This window comes from Pseudophryne corroboree, chromosome 5, assembly GCF_028390025.1.
Source record: "Pseudophryne corroboree isolate aPseCor3 chromosome 5, aPseCor3.hap2, whole genome shotgun sequence".
In the NCBI taxonomy this organism is placed as follows: Eukaryota; Metazoa; Chordata; class Amphibia; order Anura; family Myobatrachidae; genus Pseudophryne; species Pseudophryne corroboree.
In genome coordinates, this window is record NC_086448.1 from 455,354,150 (window position 1) to 455,379,214 (window position 25,065).

Genomic DNA, 25,065 nt, shown 5'->3' on the forward strand with positions numbered 1-25,065 from the left:
AAAAAACACTAAAAAACAGCTTAAATCATATAATTTGGGGGTCATTTTGATCCCAAAGTATTATTAACCTCAAAAACCATAATTTACACTCATTTTCAGTCTATTCTGAATACCTCACACCTCACAATATTATTTTTAGTCCTAAAATTTGCACCGAGGTCGCTGTGTGAGTAAGATAAGCGACCCTAGTGGCCGACACAAACACCGGGCCCATCTAGGAGTGTCACTGCAGTGTCACGCAGGATGTCCCTTCCAAAAAACCCTCCCCAAACAGCACATGACGCAAAGAAAAAAAGAGGCGCAATGAGGTAGCTGTGTGAGTAAGATTAGCGACCCTAGTGGCCGACACAAACACCGGGCCCATCTAGGAGTGGCACTGCAGTGTCACGCAGGATGGCCCTTCCAAAAAACCCTCCCCAAACAGCACATGACGCAAAGAAAAAAAGAGGCGCAATGAGGTAGCTGTGTGAGTAAGATTAGCGACCCTAGTGGCCGACACAAACACCGGGCCCATCTAGGAGTGGCACTGCAGTGTCACGCAGGATGTCCCTTCCAAAAAACCCTCCCCAAACAGCACATGACGCAAAGAAAAAAAGAGGCGCAATGAGGTAGCTGTGTGAGTAAGATTAGCGACCCTAGTGGCCGACACAAACACCGGGCCCATCTAGGAGTGGCACTGCAGTGTCACGCAGGATGTCCCTTCCAAAAAACCCTCCCCAAACAGCACATGACGCAAAGAAAAAAAGAGGCGCAATGAGGTAGCTGACTGTGTGAGTAAGATTAGCGACCCTAGTGGCCGACACAAACACCGGGCCCATTTAGGAGTGGCACTGCAGTGTCACGCAGGATGTCCCTTCCAAAAAACCCTCCCCAATCAGCACATGATGCAAAGAAAAAGAAAAGAAAAAAGAGGTGCAAGATGGAATTGTCCTTGGGCCCTCCCACCCACCCTTATGTTGTATAAACAAAACAGGACATGCACACTTTAACCAACCCATCATTTCAGTGACAGGGTCTGCCACACAACTGTGACTGATATGACGGGTTGGTTTGGACCCCCCCCAAAAAAGAAGCAATTAATCTCTCCTTGCACAAACTGGCTCTACAGAGGCAAGATGTCCACCTCATCATCACCCTCCGATATATCACCGTGTACATCCCCCTCCTCACAGATTATCAATTCGTCCCCACTGGAATCCACCATCTCAGCTCCCTGTGTACTTTGTGGAGGCAATTGCTGCTGGTCAATGTCTCCGCGGAGGAATTGATTATAATTCATTTTAATGAACATCATCTTCTCCACATTTTCTGGATGTAACCTCGTACGCCGATTGCTGACAAGGTGAGCGGCGGCACTAAACACTCTTTCGGAGTACACACTTGTGGGAGGGCAACTTAGGTAGAATAAAGCCAGTTTGTGCAAGGGCCTCCAAATTGCCTCTTTTTCCTGCCAGTATAAGTACGGACTGTGTGACGTGCCTACTTGGATGCGGTCACTCATATAATCCTCCACCATTCTATCAATGTTGAGAGAATCATATGCAGTGACAGTAGACGACATGTCCGTAATCGTTGTCAAGTCCTTCAGTCCGGACCAGATGTCAGCATCAGCAGTCGCTCCAGACTGCCCTGCATCACCGCCAGCGGGTGGGCTCGGAATTCTGAGCCTTTTCCTCGCACCCCCAGTTGCGGGAGAATGTGAAGGAGGAGATGTTGACAGGTCGCGTTCCGCTTGACTTGACAATTTTGTCACCAGCAGGTCTTTCAACCCCAGCAGACTTGTGTCTGCCGGAAAGAGAGATCCAAGGTAGGCTTTAAATCTAGGATCGAGCACGGTGGCCAAAATGTAGTGCTCTGATTTCAACAGATTGACCACCCGTGAATCCTTGTTAAGCGAATTAAGGGCTCCATCCACAAGTCCCACATGCCTAGCGGAATCGCTCCGTGTTAGCTCCTCCTTCAATGTCTCCAGCTTCTTCTGCAAAAGCCTGATGAGGGGAATGACCTGACTCAGGCTGGCAGTGTCTGAACTGACTTCACGTGTGGCAAGTTCAAAGGGCATCAGAACCTTGCACAACGTTGAAATCATTCTCCACTGCGCTTGAGACAGGTGCATTCCACCTACTATATCGTGCTCAATTGTATAGGCTTGAATGGCCTTTTGCTGCTCCTCCAACCTCTGAAGCATATAGAGGGTTGAATTCCACCTCGTTACCACTTCTTGCTTCAGATGATGGCAGGGCAGGTTCAGTAGTTTTTGGTGGTGCTCCAGTCTTCTGTACGTGGTGCCTGTACGCCGAAAGTGTCCCGCAATTCTTCTGGCCACCGACAGCATCTCTTGCACGCCCCTGTCGTTTTTTAAAAAATTCTGCACCACCAAATTCAAGGTATGTGCAAAACATGGGACGTGCTGGAATTTGCCCATATTTAATGCACACACAATATTGCTGGCGTTGTCCGATGCCACAAATCCACAGGAGAGTCCAATTGGGGTAAGCCATTCCGCGATGATCTTCCTCAGTTGCCGTAAGAGGTTTTCAGCTGTGTGCGTATTCTGGAAACCGGTGATACAAAGCGTAGCCTGCCTAGGAAAGAGTTGGCGTTTGCGAGATGCTGCTACTGGTGCCGCCGCTGCTGTTCTTGCGGCGGGAGTCCATACATCTACCCAGTGGGCTGTCACAGTCATATAGTCCAGAGCCTGCCCTGCTCCACTTGTCCACATGTCCGTGGTTAAGTGGACATTGGGTACAGCTGCATTTTTTAGGACACTGGTGACTCTTTTTCTGAGGTCTGTGTACATTTTCGGTATCGCCTGCCTAGAGAAATGGAACCTAGATGGTATTTGGTACCGGGGACACAGTACCTCCAACAAGTCTCTAGTTGGCTCTGCAGTAATGATGGATACCGGAACCACGTTTCTCACCACCCAGGATGCCAAGGCCTCAGTTATTCCGCTTTGCAGTAGGATGACTGCTGTGATATTTCATCTTCCTCGCAAAGGACTGTTGAACAGTCAATTGCTTACTGGAAGTAGTACAAGTGGGCTTACGACTTCCCCTCTGGGATGACCATCGACTCCCAGCGGCAACAACAGCAGCGCCAGCAGCAGTAGGCGTTACACGCAAGGATGCATCGGAGGAATCCCAGGCAGGAGAGGACTCGTCAGAATTGCCAGTGACATGGCCTGCAGGACTATTGGCATTCCTGGGGAAGGAGGAAATTGACACTGAGGGAGTTGGTGGGGTGGTTTGCGTGAGCTTGGTTACAAGAGGAAGGGATTTACTGGTCAGTGGACTGCTTCCGCTGTCACCCAAAGTTTTTGAACTTGTCACTGACTTATTATGAATGCGCTGCAGGTGACGTATAAGGGAGGATGTTCCGAGGTGGTTAACGTCCTTACCCCTACTTATTACAGCTTGACAAAGGGAACACACGGCTTGACACCTGTTGTCCGCATTTCTGGTGAAATACCTCCACACCGAAGAGCTGATTTTTTTGGTATTTTCACCTGGCATGTCAACGGCCATATTCCTCCCACGGACAACAGGTGTCTCCCCGGGTGCCTGACTTAAACAAACCACCTCACCATCAGAATCCTCCTGGTCAATTTCCTCCCCAGCGCCAGCAACACCCATATCCTCCTCATCCTGGTGTACTTCAACACTGACATCTTCAATCTGACTATCAGGAACTGGACTGCGGGTGCTCCTTCCAGCACTTGCAGGGGGCGTGCAAATGGTGGAAGGCGCATGCTCTTCACGTCCAGTGTTGGGAAGGTCAGGCATCGCAACCGACACAATTGGACTCTCCTTGTGGATTTGGGATTTCGAAGAATGCACAGTTCTTTGCTGTGCTGCTTTTGCCAGCTTGAGTCTTTTCATTTTTCTAGCGAGAGGCTGAGTGCTTCCATCCTCATGTGAAGCTGAACCACTAGCCATGAACATAGGCCAGGGCCTCAGCCGTTCCTTGCCACTCCGTGTCGTAAATGGCATATTGGCAAGTTTACGCTTCTCCTCCGACAATTTTATTTTAGGTTTTGGAGTCCTTTTTTTTCTGATATTTGGTGTTTTGGATTTGACATGCTCTGTACTATGACATTGGGCATCGGCCTTGGCAGACGACGTTGCTGGCATTTCATCGTCTCGGCCATGACTAGTGGCAGCAGCTTCAGCACGAGGTGGAAGTGGATCTTGATCTTTCCCTAATTTTGGAACCTCAACATTTTTGTTCTCCATATTTTAATAGGCACAACTAAAAGGCACCTCAGGTAAACAATGGAGATGGATACTAGTATACAATTATGGACTGCCTGCCGAGTGCAGACACAGAGGTAGCCACAGCCGTGAACTACCGTACTGTACTGTGTCTGCTGCTAATATAGACTGGTTGATAAAGAGATGTCTATGTAACTATGTATGTATAAAGAAGAAAGAAAAAAAAACCACGGTTAGGTGGTATACAATTATGGACGGACTGCCTGCCGAGTGCAGACACAGAGGTAGCCACAGCCGTGAACTACCGTACTGTACTGTGTCTGCTGCTAATAATATAGACTGGTTGATAAAGAGATGTCGTAGTAGTATGTATGTATAAAGAAGAAAGAAAAAAAAACCACGGTTAGGTGGTATACAATTATGGACGGACTGCCTGCCGAGTGCAGACACAGAGGTAGCCACAGCCGTGAACTACCGTACTGTACTGTGTCTGCTGCTAATATAGACAGGTTGATAAAGAGATGTCTATGTAACTATGTATGTATAAAGACGAAAGAAAAAAAAACCACGGTTAGGTGGTATACAATTATGGACGGACTGCCTGCCGAGTGCAGACACAGAGGTAGCCACAGCCGTGAACTACCGTACTGTACTGTGTCTGCTGCTAATATAGACTGGTTGATAAAGAGATGTCTATGTAACTATGTATGTATAAAGAAGAAAGAAAAAAAAACCACGGTTAGGTGGTATACAATTATGGACGGACTGCCTGCCGAGTGCAGACACAGAGGTAGCCACAGCCGTGAACTACCGTACTGTACTGTGTCTGCTGCTAATATAGACTGGTTGATAAAGAGATGTCTATGTAACTATGTATGTATAAAGAAGAAAGAAAAAAAAACCACGGTTAGGTGGTATACAATTATGGACGGACTGCCTGCCGAGTGCAGACACAGAGGTAGCCACAGCCGTGAACTACCGTACTGTACTGTGTCTGCTGCTAATATAGACTGGTTGATAAAGAGATGTCTATGTAACTATGTATGTATAAAGAAGAAAGAAAAAAAAACCACGGTTAGGTGGTATACAATTATGGACGGACTGCCTGCCGAGTGCAGACACAGAGGTAGCCACAGCCGTGAACTACCGTACTGTACTGTGTCTGCTGCTAATATAGACTGGTTGATAAAGAGATGTCTATGTAACTATGTATGTATAAAGAAGAAAGAAAAAAAAACCACGGTTAGGTGGTATACAATTATGGACGGACTGCCTGCCGAGTGCAGACACAGAGGTAGCCACAGCCGTGAACTACCGTACTGTACTGTGTCTGCTGCTAATATAGACTGGTTGATAAAGAGATGTCTATGTAACTATGTATGTATAAAGAAGAAAGAAAAAAAACCCACGGTTAGGTGGTATACAATTATGGACGGACTGCCTGCCGAGTGCAGACACAGAGGTAGCCACAGCCGTGAACTACCGTACTGTACTGTGTCTGCTGCTAATATAGACTGGTTGATAAAGAGATGTCTATGTAACTATGTATGTATAAAGAAGAAAGAAAAAAAAACCACGGTTAGGTGGTATACAATTATGGACGGACTGCCTGCCGAGTGCAGACACAGAGGTAGCCACAGCCGTGAACTACCGTACTGTACTGTGTCTGCTGCTAATATAGACTGGTTGATAAAGAGATGTCGTAGTAGTATGTATGTATAAAGAAGAAAAAAAAACCACGGTTAGGTGGTATACAATTATGGACGGACTGCCTGCTGAGTGCAGACACAGAGGTAGCCACAGCCGTGAACTACCGTACTGTGTCTGCTGCGACTGGATGATAAATGATATAAAAAATATATATATATCACTACTGCAGCCGGACAGGTATATATTATATATTATATAATGACGGACCTGCTGGACACTGTCTGTCAGCAGAATGAGTTTTATTTTTATAGAATAAAAAAAAAAAAAAAAAAACACACAAGTGAAGTCACACGACGAGTGTTTAACTTTTTCAGGCAATCACAATATAAGTATACTACTAACTATACTGGTGGTCAGTGTGGTCAGGTCACTGGTCAGTCACACTGGCAGTGGCACTCCTGCAGCAAAAGTGTGCACTGTTTAATTTTAATATAATATTATGTACTCCTGGCTCCTGCTATAACCTATAACTGGCACTGCAGTGCTCCCCAGTCTCCCCCACAATTATAAGCTGTGTGAGCTGAGCAGTCAGACAGATATATAATATATATAGATGATGCAGCACACTGGGCTGAGCCTGAGCAGTGCACACAGATATGGTATGTGACTGAGTCACTGTGTGTATCGCTTTTTTCAGGCAGAGAACGGATATATTAAATAAACTGCACTGTCTGGTGGTCACTCACTATATAATATTATGTACTCCTGGCTCCTGCTATAACCTATAACTGGCACTGCAGTGCTCCCCAGTCTCCCCCACAATTATAAGCTGTGTGAGCTGAGCAGTCAGACAGATATATAATATATATAGATGATGCAGCACACTGGGCTGAGCCTGAGCAGTGCACACAGATATGGTATGTGACTGAGTCACTGTGTGTATCGCTTTTTTCAGGCAGAGAACGGATATATTAAATAAACTGCACTGTCTGGTGGTCACTCACTAGTAAACTCTCTGCACTCTCTACACTTCTACAGTACTCCTCCTAGTCCTAAGCTCCAGTAAATCTCTCTCTCTTATAATCTAAATGGAGAGGACGCCAGCCACGTCCTCTCCCTATCAATCTCAATGCACGTGTGAAAATGGCGGCGACGCGCGGCTCCTTATATAGAATCCGAGTCTCGCGATAGAATCCGAGCCTCGCGAGAATCCGACAGCGTCATGATGACGTTCGGGCGCGCTCGGGTTAACCGAGCAAGGCGGGAAGATCCGAGTCGCTCGGATCCGTGTAAAAAAAGCTGAAGTTCGGGCGGGTTCGGATTCCGAGGAACCGAACCCGCTCATCTCTAATTCTGGACAATGTCAGTGTTCAAATGAAAGCTAGGTTTGACCATTTCGCTGAGCTAAGTTTCCTAGGTTTGGTTGATTGCACAAAATTTTATGATATGTCCCAACATTTTGATGACACCAAACTGCAGAGTCTATCAAAATATGCTAAATACTTTGACTTTGTTAGACTAAAGACTGATCTTAGTGGCTTGTATAGCTCAGAAATGGTGAGGAACGAATGCAAATCACCCACACAGCTCCTCAGCTTTGTGACCGAGAATAATCTCGTTCAAACAGTTCCCGAAGCGACAAAGTTACTCCAACTGGTGCTCACTATACCAGCAACAACAGCGTCTGTTGAAAGGTTATTCTCTGCTTTGAAACGACTCAAAACATACACCAGGAATAAGACTGATCAAGTGCGACTTTCATCCCTGGCAATCATCTCTATTGAGACGGAGAGACTTTTAAAACTAAAAGAAAATAGAGAGGACTTCTACAGCAAAGTCACAGATAGCTTTGTCCAGAAGGATAGGCGAATGGACTTCATTTACAAGTAAAGGTCAGGCCATACAATGTATGTTTTCATTTGAAAGACTTTGAATAGTGGAACTGCATTTCTAAAGCTGTATGCTCGTTTAAATATGTGTTACTGTTTTTTCTTTACTGGAATAAATTAGATTTTTTGCAGGACTATAACCACCTATTGCAAAAATCAATAAATCTTGAGTTGTTCAAATACAGGTGAATGTATTTCTAGTTATTGTGCTGTTGGCTTTCAGTATTCCTGTGCTGTAAATCCTATTGAGATACAGGAAAATGTATGTACCTAGGCAACATGCCAATCGAATGGTGGAGTTAAGGTACCTCTTTCGGGTCCATAGTATATGCGTGTGTAAATCTGGCTCTGATACCAGCCAGTGCCTCACCAGCAACTGACCTCACCGCACGCCACTGATATATATATATATATATATATATATATATTCAGCAGAGCTGCTTTGCTTTGCCTCAGCTCTGGGTCTAAAATCACAGTCTCGCAAGATAATGTCAAATCTCGTGATACTTCACTGCAGTGAGGTGAAGTGAAGCTCCTTGGCAGCCGCGGTTGTAATGGAACAGCTGAGCTGCCGAGGAGGACATGAGAGGAGACACATACCCTCCAACATTTTACACATAAAAACAGGTACAAATTAAGAATCGGGTGTAGCAACGGGGTCGTGACCACACCCCCTTTCCTGTACTTTCAATGGAAATGTGTAGAGTTAAAAATCGGTACAAAGCCCTTTTTGGCAGCTACAGACCATAAAAAAAGGGTACTGTACCTGCCAAAAATGTACAGTTGGAGGGTATGGAGACAGGTAAATGCTGTACTCCTCCGGTTTTTGTTTTTTATGCAGTTGTGGGACAGTGTGTGGGGGCTTTGGGCCGACCGCTCCTTTCGCCCCGCCGTTAATCCGCCTTTGGTAATGTCTGAGGTGTTTATTTACTAAGCCTTGGGTAGAGGTAAAGTGGACAGAGATAAAGTACCAGACAGTCAGCTCCTGTAATTTTTCAAACTCAGTCTGTGACATGGCAGTTAGGAGCTGATTGGCTGGTACTTTATCTCAGTCCACTTTACCTCCATCTAGTAGTGCATAGACCCCACAGTCACTTCCCGGAGATGTGTGCCTGCTTTTCTGAAGAGATTGTCATGAGGAATTACTCAATATTAATAAATTATCAGTTTTGTAACCACCAGTCTCCTTCATAGTGTGTGTGTGTGTGTGTGTGTGTGTGTGTGTGTGTGTGTGTGTGTGTGTGTGTGTGTGTGTGGAGGAGGGGAAATATATCAAATCTTAAGTGACAGAGCGGTCTATTCATTTGAAAAACGAAAAAATTATTTGCTACTTATCACTATACATAGTATCGGTTTGATGCGATATATAGCTTTGATAAGTAGCAATTCATGTCTACTCACCTCTCTGGCGATGCGATCCGATACCCTGAGGTCCAATGGTGAGGTCCTCTCCAGGCGGTCCCCTCTGCGATATGTGGAGTAAGATGGCAGGTCCTACACTAAAAGCAATGGGTGCAGATGCACTATGAAATCCTTACTATAAATTAGGATTCAGTATGATATGCCGACGGTCAGGAGACCGACGCCAGGATCCCGACAGCAGGAATACTGTCGGCGAGCACAGCGCGTCCCCTCGCTGCGCTGCACTGCGCTGCTCACAACACTTCGGGCCCAGTGAGCATGCACACACAGCATCTATTCACAGCGACAGAGGGACTGGGGGCATGCCAGCAGCTCACAGAGCGCTGGCCGTGCCCCCACAGTGATGGAAGCTGGGGGAGTGGCTCGTGATCAAAGCACTACCATGAAGTCACACCCCCTTTTCCGACGGGCCCTGCTGCACAGGAGTCCTGCTTCGTGTTCTTGAAGGTTGGGAAGTATGTGTTTGCATATCTCTAGCAATCAGTTTTGACTGAATAAAATATATGAAGAATACAAAGAATATGTTAGAAATATTTTCTTTGTATTATTCTAATAATTTTTATAGTAAAAACTGTGGAGTAAAAAGTCTATGGCAGGTGCGATAGTGCCTTCCCGCCTATCTTTTTTGCACTTCTGTGACCAAAACTCACCAAATTTCTAGCAGTATATACTACTGTTCCTGTGTATAATGCCCACATGCACCCTTTGGCTCATATATTGTGTGTAAATCTGGATCTGGTACTAGCCATTGCCTCCTGAACCATTTACCTAACCGCACATCCCTGATTTCTAGTGTGTATTAAAGCTGGGTACACACTTGTCCAATCCCCGGGAGATCAGACAGCAGATCAGACTGTTTATACGTACAATCCTTCTGCAGACCTGCTCGCAGATTCTACAGCCAATCCTCGCTACACACTTGTCCAAATTTTCAACAAAGCAATCTGTGACCAATTCTGCTGAAAAAAAAATAATTTGGCTGTGCTAGAAGGGAAATATATTACTGATGAATGTATTTAATTATAATGGACAAGGGGAGGAAAAATATAGGTCCTCTAAAAGGCATAACCAGCCCCAGACACTTTCAGCTCGGCCTGGTCCAAAAAATACAGGGAACAAATCATATAGGGGTCCCCGTATTTAATGAACCATCACAGGGTCCTTGGAGGTTGCCCTAGTTCTAAAATTATGGGGAACAAAATGAGTAGAGGTTTCCCATATTTTCATAACCAGCACCGGGCTCCACCAGCAGAGGAGTAATGCCACAGCCATGGGACACACTTGATGGAGTCCCGTGGTCAAAGCATCCATCCCCCCCTCTAACTAGTCAGCCCAGGCCAGGGATTCCTGGAGAACTGTGGACCCCCCCCAATAAAGGGGTCACCTCTCTCCATGGCACCCAAGGCCAGGGCTCAAGCCCTGAGCTATCCATGGCACCCCTGGGCTGTAGGTGCTGAGTTGATAGGGGTGCAGAGTTGATAGTCCAATAGTTACAAATAAAATATTGTCATTTACAGGAGAACTACAGGTCCCAGCAAGCCTCTCCTGATACTGGTACTTGGAGAACCTCAAGTACCAGCATGTGGGGTATTAAGGGTCCGCTGATACCTATAGGCCCCCTGTAAAAGAAATATTAAAATAAAAAAGACATCTAGGGGTGTGGCCTGACGCACAAGTAGCCAGACGTGTTTATGGAGAGCTCCTGCTGCATACACCTTTAATAAGACTTTTTAGCCATAGCTCACGCTTTGAAGGGCTCACCACCCTCTTCATCTGGTCCTCCGAACCTCCCCTATCATTTACTCAACCTGCCCTTGGCCCTGGGATGTCTTGAGAGGCTCTCGAGCCTTGCAGTCTTCCCAGCCTTCTGGTCCGGGGACTCGAGCTACATCTGTACCTGACCAGGACTTCCAGGCCCACCGGACACAGCGCACATCGCATTGGGAGCGCCCAGAGATTCCCCTTGCATCTCATCATTGCTCCCCCCAGCACTGAAGAAACTGCTTCCCCCGCGACCTACCCGGGAGCAGAGTGACCGTCCCCCTTGCTGTGAAGAGGGGGCATCTGGCACATCACTGGAGACTGCTCCCGGCGGCAGCCAGCTCGAGCCGCAGACTGCACAGAGCTGAATGCGGGAGCACTCTCAACACCGGAGCCAGCCGCGGCAGCTCTCTATGGGTCTCTCCCACTACACACCACCTGCTGCCCTCCGGAGCCCAGCTGCCATCTCTGCTCATTGCCTTTTGCCTGCACCCTCCTGTCATCTAGTCTCCACAGCCATTTTGGATTGGATGCTGTTTCCACTCACCAGCATCCTCTCTCCAGCACAGCAGCTGTAGGGTGCACAGGTTGGTGAGTGCTTTCTTATTTACACTGAGCAAGACGACAAACACTGTGGTCCTAATTATAGGACTGTTTCAGTTCCTTTTTTCTCCTCATGTTTTTCCTTTCCTCTTCTCTTTCCTTTTTCTCTTGTTCTTCTCCTACCTTCTCCATTTTTCCGAGAGTCCAGATATGTTTCCAGTCCTTTAAACTGTAAACTTGTGCGACTTACACTCCCCAATGGTTAAGTTTTACTAGCTGAATGTCAATGGCCTTAATTCCACGAACAAGAGGCGCTATAAAGGCTTTCCATAAAGCAAGGGCTAGCGTAGTCGGCCTCCAGGAAACACATTTCTCAGTCGCCGCTGCTCCTACTTTTCATAACTCTCGCTATTCCTCTGGCTACTTTGCCAATGGACCTTTTAAAAGGTGTGGAGTAGCTATCTTATTTCATAATTCAGTCCATTTTGAACTGACCTCCCACCTATTGGATAAAGATGTGCATTATTTGATTTTAGTGGGGAAATTGGAAGACAAAGAGATTATGATTGTCTCTCTCTATGCTCCAAAAACCAATCAGATTTCCTTCCTGAAGAAATTATTTGAAACAATACAGAGGGTTCAGAAAGGTCACGTAGTCATTATGGGGGATTTCAATGTGGTACCGGATGTAAAGTTAGATAAGTCCTCACCTTCTGAGGATCATCTAGAGGGGTACGTCCTCCGACTAATTTGGGTTGCTTGTTGACAGAATTCGATCTCTATGATGTTTAGCGCATACGCTTTCCAACGGTTAAAGAGTATACCTTCTTCTCCCATGTTCATAACTTGTATTCTTATAAAGATTTGATTTTGTTGGCTAAGTGGTAATTACAATACACATCCAGATCAACTATTCTCCTGGCAGTATGGTCTGACCATGCAGCAGTGACTTGGTCTTGGAATTACAATCAGTCTAACTTGCCTCCCCGACCTTTGCGATTTCCATAGTATATATTAACTTTTCCTGAAGCATCCACTGCTATAACTGATGCCTTGTCCGTCTACCTAGCTACGACCTTCCCTCTTGATACAACAATCCGTACACATTGGTGTGCCTTAAAAGTAGTTCTTCGGGAAGTGATTATTCAAATTGGGGCTAGACTTAAGAGACAATATTTAAGCAAACAAGTAGACTTAGAAACACGCTTACTCCAAGTAGAGTCTTTAAATAGGTCTCGACCCTGCCATCACCTGAAACGTGAATTGGTATCGATCCATAATCCGCTCCAAAAATTATTTTTACATCGTATGCAACACGCCCACACTAAACTACAACAGAAATTCTACACACTGGGCAATAAATCTGGTAAATTTCTAGCTCACAAATTGAGACTCCGCAAGGTTAGAAACAGGATTAAGTGCATTCAGACACCCAACGGAAAGTAGCTTCTAACCCCTTCTGCAATAGCAGAGGCTTTTGCCGAATTTAAAAAAAAACTGTACAATTTGAACTCTGATCCCAACATGATCCAACCCACTCCTTCCTTAATTACTTCCTTCTTGAATGATCTGCATCTCCCTCACCTGTCACTGGTTGACTTAGACTCCCTTAAGGTCCGTTGGTCCGAGTAGGAAATAGCAGCAGTCGTTAATTCCCTACCACCGGAAAAAGCTCCCGGTCCGGATGGATTCACTAATTCCTTCTACAAAAAATGCACCCCTATTCTCATTCCAACCCTTACCTCTCTATATAATTATGCTACTGAGAGTGGATCACTCCCCGAGGAAATGCTACAAGCACGAATCATCGCTATCCACAAACAGGGTAAATATCCTTCTCTATGCCAGAACTATAGACTGATTGCTTTACTTAATACTGATCTAAAAATCTTTTTCTAAACTCATTGCAAATAGATTATCACCCCTTCTCCCTCAAATTGTTCATCCTGACTAGGTCGGGTTAGTTAGAGGCAGGCAATCAACAGACAACACAAGAAGGGTCTACGATCTTGCTGAATATATTACACGCAGGGGTGAAGAGGCCATCCTTCTCTCTTTAGATGCTGAGAAAACATTTGACAGGTTGCACTGGGGATTTCTTAATGAGACATTGTTGAGGATTGGTCTAAAAGGTGCAATCTTGTTGTCTATATCTGCTCTGTATAGCTCTCCAATGGCTACCATTTTTAGAAATGGTTTCTCATCTCTTCCCTTTAAGATCTCAAATGGTACTAGACAGGGATGCCCTCTATCACCCCTCATGTATGTTTTGGCAATAGAACTCCTTGTGATTGCAATTTGTCAATCTCTAGCCTTCCCGGGTATTAAAGTTGGGTCATCTTTTCATAAACTCAGCTTGTTTGCTGATGGCATGCTCTTATTCATTACACACCCTATAACTTCTCTACCGGTCTTACACGAAATTATTGAGCGCTACAGTGCAGCATCGTTTTATAAACTTAACACGTTAAAATCTGAAGCTCTACCATTTAATGTGGATTCAGATAAACTAATTGAACTTAAACGACTCTACAAGTATAACTGAAAAAAGATCATATTATATACCTCAGTATCAATGTCCCTAACTACAATGTGCAACTACACCCCACTTTTGTCTCTGATTGAATCCCTATTACAAAAATGGTTCAGCCTGAAAGTATTGTGGCAGGGTAGACTAGCTGCATTTAAAATGTCTATTCTACCAAAACTAATGTACCTCTTTCGCTTGATTCCCTATTTAGTTCCCCTGAAGGTCATCAGCCAAATACATACAGTAATACTTAGATATATTTGGAAGAAGAAACCACCCCGGATTGCATATAGGCGATTAGCTAGAGCAGGGAAGCTTGGAGGTTTGGAGGTCTCAGACTTAAAGAAATACCAATTAGCTTGCCTTGTGGCACAAATGTGTGACTGGTCATTGCCTACAGGCAAGAAACAATGGGTGGATCTAGAGAAACAGCTATATGCTCGGACCCCCCTAATAGACTTATTGTGGATTCCGGTCCAATAGAGGCCACTCTCACACAACACTCCTCGCGCCATTGTAGACTGCCTTAACCACTTGCCTGGCATGGTCGCATCTGATGCGACCATGCCTGCAAAGTGCACTATCTGACCTGGTTGCACAGGATGCGAAAAGTCAGATAAACTGTGTTAGCAGTGGCAGGGAAGGGAAACTCTACCTCCCTGCACCCTCCCTTACTGATTGCCGTGCTGCCGATCACTGCTGATCGGTCAGCACTGCAGGATCCCCCCTCCAGTGGCTGCAGACAATGGCAGCCGCTGGGGAGTGTAAATTAACCCTGCCAAGCCACCCCCAGAACCCCCCTGTATACCTGGAGGCTGGCCCGGCTTTCAAAATGAAAGCCGCAATGTTTCCGATGTTCCGATGGTCACGATGTTCCCAAATAATATTTTGATGGTTGGGGGGAAGGGGGAATAAAAAATATATATACAGGTTGAGTATCCCTTATCCAAAATGCTTGGGACCAGAGGTATTTTGGATATCAGATTTTTCCGTATTTTGGAATAATTGCATACCATAATGAGATATCATGGTGATGGGACCCAAGTCTAAGCACAGAATGCACTTATGTTACATATACACCTTATACACACAGTCGGAAGGTAATTTTAGCCAATATTTTTTGTAACATTGTGCATTGAACAAAGTGTATCTACATTTACACAATTCATTTATGTTTCATATACACCTTATACACACAGCCTGAAGGTCATTCAATACAATATTTTTAATAGCTTTGTGTATTAAACAAAGTTTGTGTACATTGAGCCATCAAAAAACAGAGGTTTCACTATCTCACTCTCACAAAAAAGTCTGTATTTCTGAATATTCCGTATTTTGGAATATTTGGATATGGGATACTCAACCTGTGTATATATACTAAAATCATTTTGGATAGGGTTAAATTCATGTTCTTCACCTAATTCACTCATTAAAAAAAACAATTTCGGGGCGGTTTTTGCCAAAATAAATCATCAGTTAAGTGGTTAAAGCGTGTAATTTCCTCCAAAACTATTTCTCTGCCTTCTTGTAAACTGTCTCTGTCTGCTCTTTCTGGTCTAATCCCTGACTTAAATCTTTCAATATGGATTTCTTGTGGTATTGAAGCCATCTCTGAACTGGTTGCTGGTACAACAATTACTCCATTTCATAGTTTGCAAAATCAATATAATCTACCCTCCAGGGAACTATTCTCTTACCATAGTATTGTTCATTGGATAACTAGTTTATTACGATCTTCAGACCAATGCTCTTGGCACCTCCCACTATATTAGCAAATAATTTTTCAGGTAACCATAGTGGTTCTATAAGATTCTGGTATACTATAGCGCAAGATGATGGGCCAAATGTAATAGAGTGAGAGTTTCAGAAAGTGAGAGATTTGGTAAGGTTTTTCAGTTTTTTTTAAAGTGACAATCATTTACACTGCAAAACCACGTTGATCTTGCTGTGTAAATGATTGCCACTTTAAAAAAAAACCTGCAAAACCTTACCAAATCTCTCACTTTTTGAAACTCTCACTGTATTACATTTAGCCCTATATGTTGGAAAATAAATCTCCTATACAACTAAAATGGGAAGCAGATTTAGGTTCCTCCTTCACTCAGCAACAATGGGAATCTATCTCACGTCCCATACAATGTCCAAATGTTACAAGCATGTAGAAATGCATTTTAAACTATTACAGTACATGGGGTGGTCTTCTGTATGCCAAATGTCGGGATCCCGGCGCACAGTATACCGGCGCCGGAATCCCGACACCCGGCATACGACAACTATTCTCCCTCGTGGGGGTCCACGACCCCCCTTGAGGGAGAATAAACTAGTGTGGCGCGCAGCGTGGCAAGCGCAGCAAGCCCGCAATGGGCTCTTTTGCGCTTGCCACGCTGTCAGTATGCCGGCGGATGGGCTCCCGGCGCCGGTATGCTGGTCGCCGGGAGCCCGAGCGCCGGCATACAGTACTACACCCCAGTACATGGCCTTTACTTCACTTCACACCATACATAAAATTTGGCCTACAGTTTCCAAACTATGCTGGAGGAACTGCGCAGAGATAAGTGATATTTTTCATGTTTTTTGGTCATGTTCCAAAATTCTTCAGCTCTGGAAGGAAGTTTTTACCCTTATATTTAAATTCTTACATACCCCCCTCCAAGAGTCTCCTTCCTTGGCCCTCTTACATATTTTAACTGATTTTCTATCTAACGCAGACCGATATGTGCTTGGCCATATTCTTATCACCACTAGGGCGGCGATAGCCCAGGAGTGGAAGAATCCCTCCCCTCCAACTCGTTCTAAAATTATCAAGAAAATCCATCATGCCTTTCGAACACAGTGGGCCTCTCTTGCTCATTTACAGCTACTTCTCCACTAGTCAAATGGTTGAGTTGGCATGAGTATTCAACATCGATCGAAGGGGCTAATATATTACTTGAATTAGATTAAATCTGTGAATTTGAGATTGATGAAAGTTTTATTTATATTGCTAATTCTCCCGTCTCCTTGTTTTTTTTTCATGTTTTATATGTTTTCTTATGACATATGTTACCTGTATGTTTATTCGATGTTGGTTGACGGAGTATGGACTCCACCTCCTCCCCTTGTTGTTCTTTATGCTCCCTAATCCCCCCACCACCTTTTTTTTTCTGTATCCTTCCCCCTTCAGTGATTAACGGAACAAAAAAATATTTTGATGGAAAAAAAAGACATCTAATGTTTTAATATTTTATTATGCAGCACCTTCACCTGGGTGGTGGCAGCCTTTAAGCTCTTTTTCATGGCCGCCGCCCATCCAGAACTTTCCCTGCGTCTTCTTTCTTCAGGAGCTCTTCACCGCTCCTCCTCCGCCGTTGTCTGACATCCACTGCATCGGCTGCCGCTGCCAGACTATGAGCTGGCACAAGGGGGAGGGGGCGATGAATTGGCGAGCCGTGATTGGCTCACCGCAACCATCTTCAATTTCAAAAACGGCGCCGGGGCACCATTTTTGAAACTGGAAGCCGCCTCTGACGCTTTCAAACACGTCGCCCGCTGCCGAAATCTGCACAGGTAAAGTTACCTGTCCTGCCACCTTGCTGCCCACCGCCATAACCCTCTGCTGGGCCCTGCAGCAATGGCGGACAGTGCTGGGATCCCTCCGGATCCCACACTGCCGCAACGCTGATAGTGCGCTGGGCTGCAGGGACCGGAGATCGGTCGCCAGCTCCGGTCTCCGCATCCTACACACTACAATGTCTGTCGCCTGGACATTGGCCGGGTCTCCTGGATTTTAAGCAGGTTTAAAAACCAGGAGACCCGACTGGTTTGGGTGCGGTCGGCGGAGGGTACACACTTGTCCAATGTCAGGCAAAACAGTTGGTCGGATCTCCTAGGGATTGGATAAGTTTGTACCCAGTTTAAGACTGTCTCTACACTAGGTTTACAAACACTCACATATTCAGGTCTCTAGTTTGTACCAGTCCTGCCTTTGGTCCCAGTACTTAATTCCAGTCCTATTCCCACGACAAATAAAGAATCTAACAGCACCCAACTTTTTTCTTGCTTTTTTTATGCTGGGAAGCAGGTTCCATATGATCAGGAAGAGAACATATCTGCCTAAGAATAAAGGACGTTTGGGCATGCCTAACATTTTAGCCTCAGCTTGCTCTGCTCTGTCCCTGTATACAATGGATGCGTGTCATAATTCCTCACGTTTCACTTTTACTCCTCTGCTGCCATGCTGCACTCTTACCCTGGTAATGTGGAATTGGAGAGAAAAAAAAAAAAAAAAGACACTGAAAGGGAAGGGGGGATTCAGGGACTAATGCTTATAATATTGTTTGATTATTAGATCTCGCCCCTTTTTATGTATTTGTCTTTATTTTCCCTCCAATTCCCCTTTTCTTCTTGTAACACGGTGTGTGCTGTTGCTCCTGTACTTCACCATAAAAACACCCTTAATAAGTGCACTCCTTCATCAGATATTTAAGGCCAATGGTCATTAATTATTATAAATTAGTTGTCTAGTATTTGTAAGTTAAAATCAATCTTCTGATAAATCACAGAGGATCTTATAATATTTACACTGGCATTAGCTGCCACTAAAAATATACATTAAACATTGGGTAGATTTCAAGATCCAAAAATCATACAGTATATACGATTCCCACTCACTTCCCATACAAAACAGAAATTTCCGATCAGAATGACAAAAGTGACTGATTTTCAGATTTAAAAAAATAAATACAAATAATGATAGTTAAACTGTTTTTTACATTTTTACATTACTTTATTGCAAAAAAAATTAGTTTTAATAAATGTTTTTATGCATATCCCCCATAGTTCCCTACACAAATAGGATTAGTATTTTTGTCACAAAGGAATTGGTATAAATTGCAGATTAAGCACAATGATGCATTGATGCATTGCACAATGCATGATTAGTCTCACTTTCATCAGCCCTTAGGGCCTACTTCAGACTGGAACACTGCAGCGTTACATTCGCAGTCTGATGCCCGATGAAGTGTGTGCACCTGCAGATGCCACACTGCGCGTGCACACACAGTGAGATGCGACGGCATCTCACTTGTGCGAGTGCCTCTGCCTGATTGACAGGCAGAGGCGGTCACAAGGTGGGTGGGGGCGTGTCGGCGGCATTGCGGAGGTGCTGAGGGGCATTGTCCGGACAACACAGGTGTGTCCGGACCATTTAGTTTGCGGGGCAGGCCACGACGGCTGTGTGATGTCACATGCAGCCGCTGCGACCCTAAACATGTCGGGTAGCCATTAGCCAACTGCCTTCGCTGCCGTGTGATGCTTTCGCATGTCTGCAGAGCGCTGTATCCGGCTTGCGGGGTGTCCCCCCGCATGTCAGAGAAAATGATCGTATATGTGCGTTTATGGTGCACCAAATGAAGTTATTTGGCACAATCTGAGGATAGATGTAAGTGTGCACTTCTGCACATAAGGTCTGATTCATGTTTGTGTGGAATTGCACAGCTGCAAGGAAGCGGCGATGCAATTCTGTATCATCAAACTGCAAATGCAGCAGGAGATGTCTGCAAGAGATAGATAGCTCCTGATAGCTCTTAACAAGATTCCAAGTGCTCACCATTGCAAACATCTGTTTTAGGCATCAGTTTTAGGCACCAGCCAGCCTGTGTAAGTTGCTGACTATTGGATCCAGACACCCGGTACCAGGAAGTCTGAGTCCAGTGATGCATACCCTGGACCAATCATACCTTCAAAAGGGGATGAACCCCCCTTCCGCCCCCCAAACTTAGTCATGCTGTGGCTAGCTGGGGGCTTTATTGCAAGACCAATTCTGCACATGCACAGTCCCCCAAACACTGTATTTCTATGCAAAGCATGAAATTTGCATACATTTATGAATTAGGCCCAGACCAAGCCCCCCTCCTGTATCCACCAATAGCAATAGATGTTTCTGAGATGACTACTATGTACTATGGGATTGAGTACATGCTGAGATTGATGGATTTGGTATTGTGATTGATAGATTGATTCTGACATTGGGAAATATAGGAAGAGATCAGTAATGACAGTTAATATACTTAACACAGATATTGTATCATTGCTGTTACACTGTTAAGGGCCGTACAGATGGGGAGTTGTGGGGGGAGATGTGGAGGGAGATGTGTGCCGAGCGAACCGCTTGGCACACATCTCTCCCCCCGCTCAGCACAGCGCGGGGGTGGGGGGGGCACGGGGGTGAAATGAGCGACCTGCTAGATTTGTGCCTGCAGGCCAATCTAGCACCGGCGATAGCTGCCGCCAGCACCCCTACACACGGTGCAATGTGTTCTTAATTTCTAAGCAATCTAGTCAGATTGCTTAGCAATTAAGTGAACGTCGTTCTGTGTGTACCCCCTTAACACATACTGTACTTGGGGACAGATTTATTAAGCCTGGAGAAGTGATATAGCAGTGATAACGAAGTGATAAAGTGGAAAGTGATATCGCACCAGCTAATCCGCCCCTAACTGTCATTTTTCAAACCCATAATAATTGGCTGGTGCGTTATCACCTTCCACTTATCACTTCTTTATCACTTCTCCAGGCTTATTATATCTGCTGCTTTACCTCATTCTGAGTTGGAAAAAGTTGCAGCTTGCTTTTTTTGTGTGTGAATGCACATTTTTTTGTGTTGCTTGTCTTTTTCCTGGTAATTTGCTCTTTCGACTCCCTGTGAACAGAGAGCTGAAATGTGGTCAGAGTACAATAAATTTGTGCTGACTTGATATGATATCCAGTCTCTAGGTCGACAATACTTAGGTCGACACTGTCTAGGGAGGCTACTCAGAGCCAGATAATGGAGGAGGGGAACTGGGGACGAGTACCCCCTCGGGCATCCCCATCCAGAGCTCTGGTGCTGCTGTCAGAATCTGTCCCCGTGCTGCAGGAGAAGGTGTGCTGGTAAGATACATAAGCACCTCTGAGATATCTATATGGAGCTTCATTCTATCTGTGCTTTGTTCAGCTTGCTAGCTGCAACACCTTACCAGCATCACTGCCCTATTACTGCTGAGACCTCTTTGCATCTGTAAATAAGGCAGTCAGTGGGACATATTTAATATCTGCACTGTATTGAGCCTTTACTCACAGAGCTCCATTATTTTATCCCAGAGCTGCAACTATACATTCTTGTGCCCCGTGCCATAAAGAGAATTGGTGCTCCCCCCCTCCCTTTACCTCCAGTAGGGACAGTGCACATCAAAATCTAGTGGTGTGGCTTCATTGAGAAGGGGCATGGCCACAGAATAGTACCAATTCAGATTACACCGCATAGTAGTGTTCGTTAGTCACATTACACTGCATAGTAGTATCCGTTAGTCACATTATGCCACTTATACATATTATACACACAGTAGTACCCCTTGTACACATTCCACAACATAGTAGAGTCCCTTATACACATTATGCCAGGTAGAGCCCCTCCACCTCATTCCTTAGGGTTATAGCTATGTACGCAAGGGCTACATTGGTTTATATCTATGGAGGCGAGTGGTGTATATGGTTACCTTCCATAGGGTTACCCCATTACCTTCCACAAATGCTTACCAACTGTTTGCGCAAAATAAACTCCCTGACCGCCGTATTTAATCCATTAGCCAACTACAAAAATATCTGCATTGCATCCGTCTCTGAAAGAGGCCCTGTGATAGTTTAATGAAAGACTGGTCTCGACGTGATCTAAATGATGTCAGAGAAGTAGTGGATGTGATTAAATAATGATTTTTTTTCTGTGAAACAGTACAGGAGAAGCAAGTGTATATAAGCATTAGGGCAGTACGGATGGTGTAATGGTTGGCATTACGGGCGGATTGGGATGGAAACCTGCCCGGGAATTTTTTTTACAAGCAGCCCTAATGGGGGTATGGTCTGATGAGGTGGTGGAGTCTGTTGAGGGGGCGGGATTCCTCCTCATAGGGCTTGATTGTTTCCAAATGTGGCCTTCCTGTGTCTTTTGCTGCAGACTAGTGGTAGATTGAAAACTAAAAGTGACACTAAAAGTTTGTAGAAGTGGCACCACATGGGCAGTGGCATCCAGAGGGGGTGGGGGGGTACTAATGACCGGGGCCCAGATCTGATAAAGGGGCCCAGTGGAGGCCCAGGTCTCCCTCCGCTTTCTTGGCAGCAGCAGCAGCTGCTGCAGCTCTTCTCAGCCCAGCACAAGCTGTGTGCTGAGCTGCAATGTGGCCAGGGAGGCACAAAAAATACAAATTATCCTGTATTTTTTTTCTAAGGTTACATGGCCGTGCCTCTCATGATAAGGTCATGTCTCCTGAAAAGTAGCTGGTCCCAGCCAGGCTCTCTACTGCCCTGCACATGGGTATCACAAACCTTGTAGCAATGGCAGCATTACTGGATGGCAGAGTTGCTGTACTGCAGAGATGGAATAACAGAATTAATGGGGACAATGCAGATTACTAAGTGCAGTGGGCTGCCTGTCACATTGGGGGGGGGGGGGGGGTGAGGGGCACATGACAACATACAAAACAGGCCCCACAGATACTTCAGCCAACCTAGTGAGCCCTGTGGCCAATCCGCCCCTGGTTAGCATTACTGCCTCACAGCAATGAGTTCATGGGATCGATTGCCACCATGGTCCTAATTGTGTGGAGTTTATATATTCTCCCCGTGCTTCCGTAGGTTTTTTCGAGTATTTCGGTTTGCTCCCACAATCCAAAAATATACTGGTAGGTTAACTGGCTTCCGACAAAAATTTACTCTGGTGTGTAAGTGTGTGTATGTACAGTACATGTGGTTCTAATCTGCTGTCAAATTCTATTGAAATATAAAAAAAAAAGGTGGAAAAATATTGGTGCTAATCACCAAATGTAGTGTGACAGGAGGAAAGCAGTAGTGCATGGAAATAAAAAAAATATATATATATATATATACACATATATATATATATATATATATATATATATATATATAATGTGTATATTAAACACAACTTCCTTTAGAGTAGTTGAAGACACTTATCTTGCCAGGGTTCAGATATACTGTATAGGTTAAAAGAATAAAAAGAAAATAAAATGTCAAAATCAGATAGTATAGTAATATGCACATAATATCAAGAACTCAACCTTTTTGTTGTCGACCTGGAGTCCCAGACCCTTCAAAAATGGCTCCTTGCACCACACGGCTTGACGTTGTCCCACTCTTCTAAGGATGTTTACAAGTGTTAGGCAATACCAGTATAAAAATCTTATAAAATAATATATTAATACACAAAGAGAAAAAACTGTCTATTAATACACCTGGTTTATTAAGAAATATGTCATATTTTATGCTACACTGGCTGTAGCTGTAGACCCGATTTTTGTATGACGTAAATGCTGCGGTTCTTTGTTGGACGTGTCTCGAGATGCATTAGACTCAGTATAAGCACATAAATATTTTTTACATACCTTGGGGTATATTTACTAAGCTCCCGATTTTGACCGAGATGGTGTTTTTTCTTCAAAGTGTCATCTCAGGAATTTACTAAACTCAAATCACGGCAGTGATGAGGGCATTCGTATTTTTATTACGGCTGTGTCGTAAAAATACGAATGAATACACCATCGGTCAAACGCGGCTGTTTAGGTATTGAACTCGGTCATTTACTAAGCATTCGTATTTGAAATCTCTACCGTGAAAATGCATGTGCGGCCGTGATAAAATACTAATCGTACAAAAAGCCTAAAAAAAAATAGACCTGCTTTTGAGAAGCGTGTTTACATGTGTTGCCAATTCTGCATTACTCACACCTGACTTTTTGGACCTTTAAAAGGGGCCCAAACACATTTTTCTCCTCTCTCACTCTGAAATGGCTGCTACCGTGTGTAGTACTGCTTTCTTGTTTGCTGGGGGATACCTGACACTGCTCCATGAGGCTACAATAAACCAAGGCCAGGAAAATGAACATGGGTGGTCATTCCGAGTTGTTCGCTCGGTAATTTTCTTCGCATCGCAGCGATTTTCCGCTAATTGCGCATGCGCAATGTTCGCACTGCGACTGCGCCAAGTAAATTTGCTATGAAGATTGGTATTTTACTCACGGCATTACAAGGTTTTTTCTTCGTTCTGGAGATCGGAGTGTGATTGACAGGAAGTGGGTGTTTCTGGGCCGAAACTGGCCGTTTTAAGGGAGTGTTTGAAAAAAGTGGCTGGAGAAACGGAGGAGTGTCTGGGTGAACGCTGGGTGTGTTTGTGACGTCAAACCTGGAACGACAAGCACTGAACTGATCGCACTGGAAGAGTAAGTCTCGAGCTACTCAGAAACTGCACAGAGAAGTCTTTTCGCAATATTGCGAATCTTTCGTTCGCAAATTTGATAAGCTAAGATTCACTCCCAGTAGGCGGCGGCTTAGCGTGTGCAAAGCTGCTAAAAGCAGCTTGCGAGCGAACAACTCAGAATGACCACCATGGTCAGCAGGTTGTACAGGTTCCGCGTAGGCTGGGCATGCCTGTTTTTTTTTAGTGGGCGTTTAAACTTTAACAAATTGGCTGATGACCAGGTTATACAGATGGTCCGACTAAATGTAAATAACATTTTCCGTCTGTATGACCTTGACAAACTGAACCTAGACCCTAAGACAGCACGCTCTCGCTGTGTCTCAGGCCTGCACAAACTCCTGGTTGTGTTGCACTTTATGGCTACTGGCAGCTTCCAGCCTGTGACTGGCGATGTAATTAGTATCTCACAGGCCACCTTTTATAAATATTTAATTCAGGTGAGTTAAAACATACATACACGTCTATGTCTAAGTGGTGCTTCTGTAATGTAATATAACACAGTATTGTATTGATTACAGTTCATGACACTCACCTTAAATTTAGGAATTTCCACTCAGGTTTTGGATGTCTTGGATGGCCACATAGATGCCTCTTTCTGCTTCCCTACCCAGGAGTCGCAGTGGCATGCAGTCAGGGTAGCTTTCTCTGAGCTTGCAGCCATGCCCAATGTGCTGGGTGCCCTAGATTACACACACGTTGAGCTGAGGCCACCTAGGGGCAGCCAAAATATTTATACCAATAGACATCCGCCCAGACACTAATGTGCCAGTGG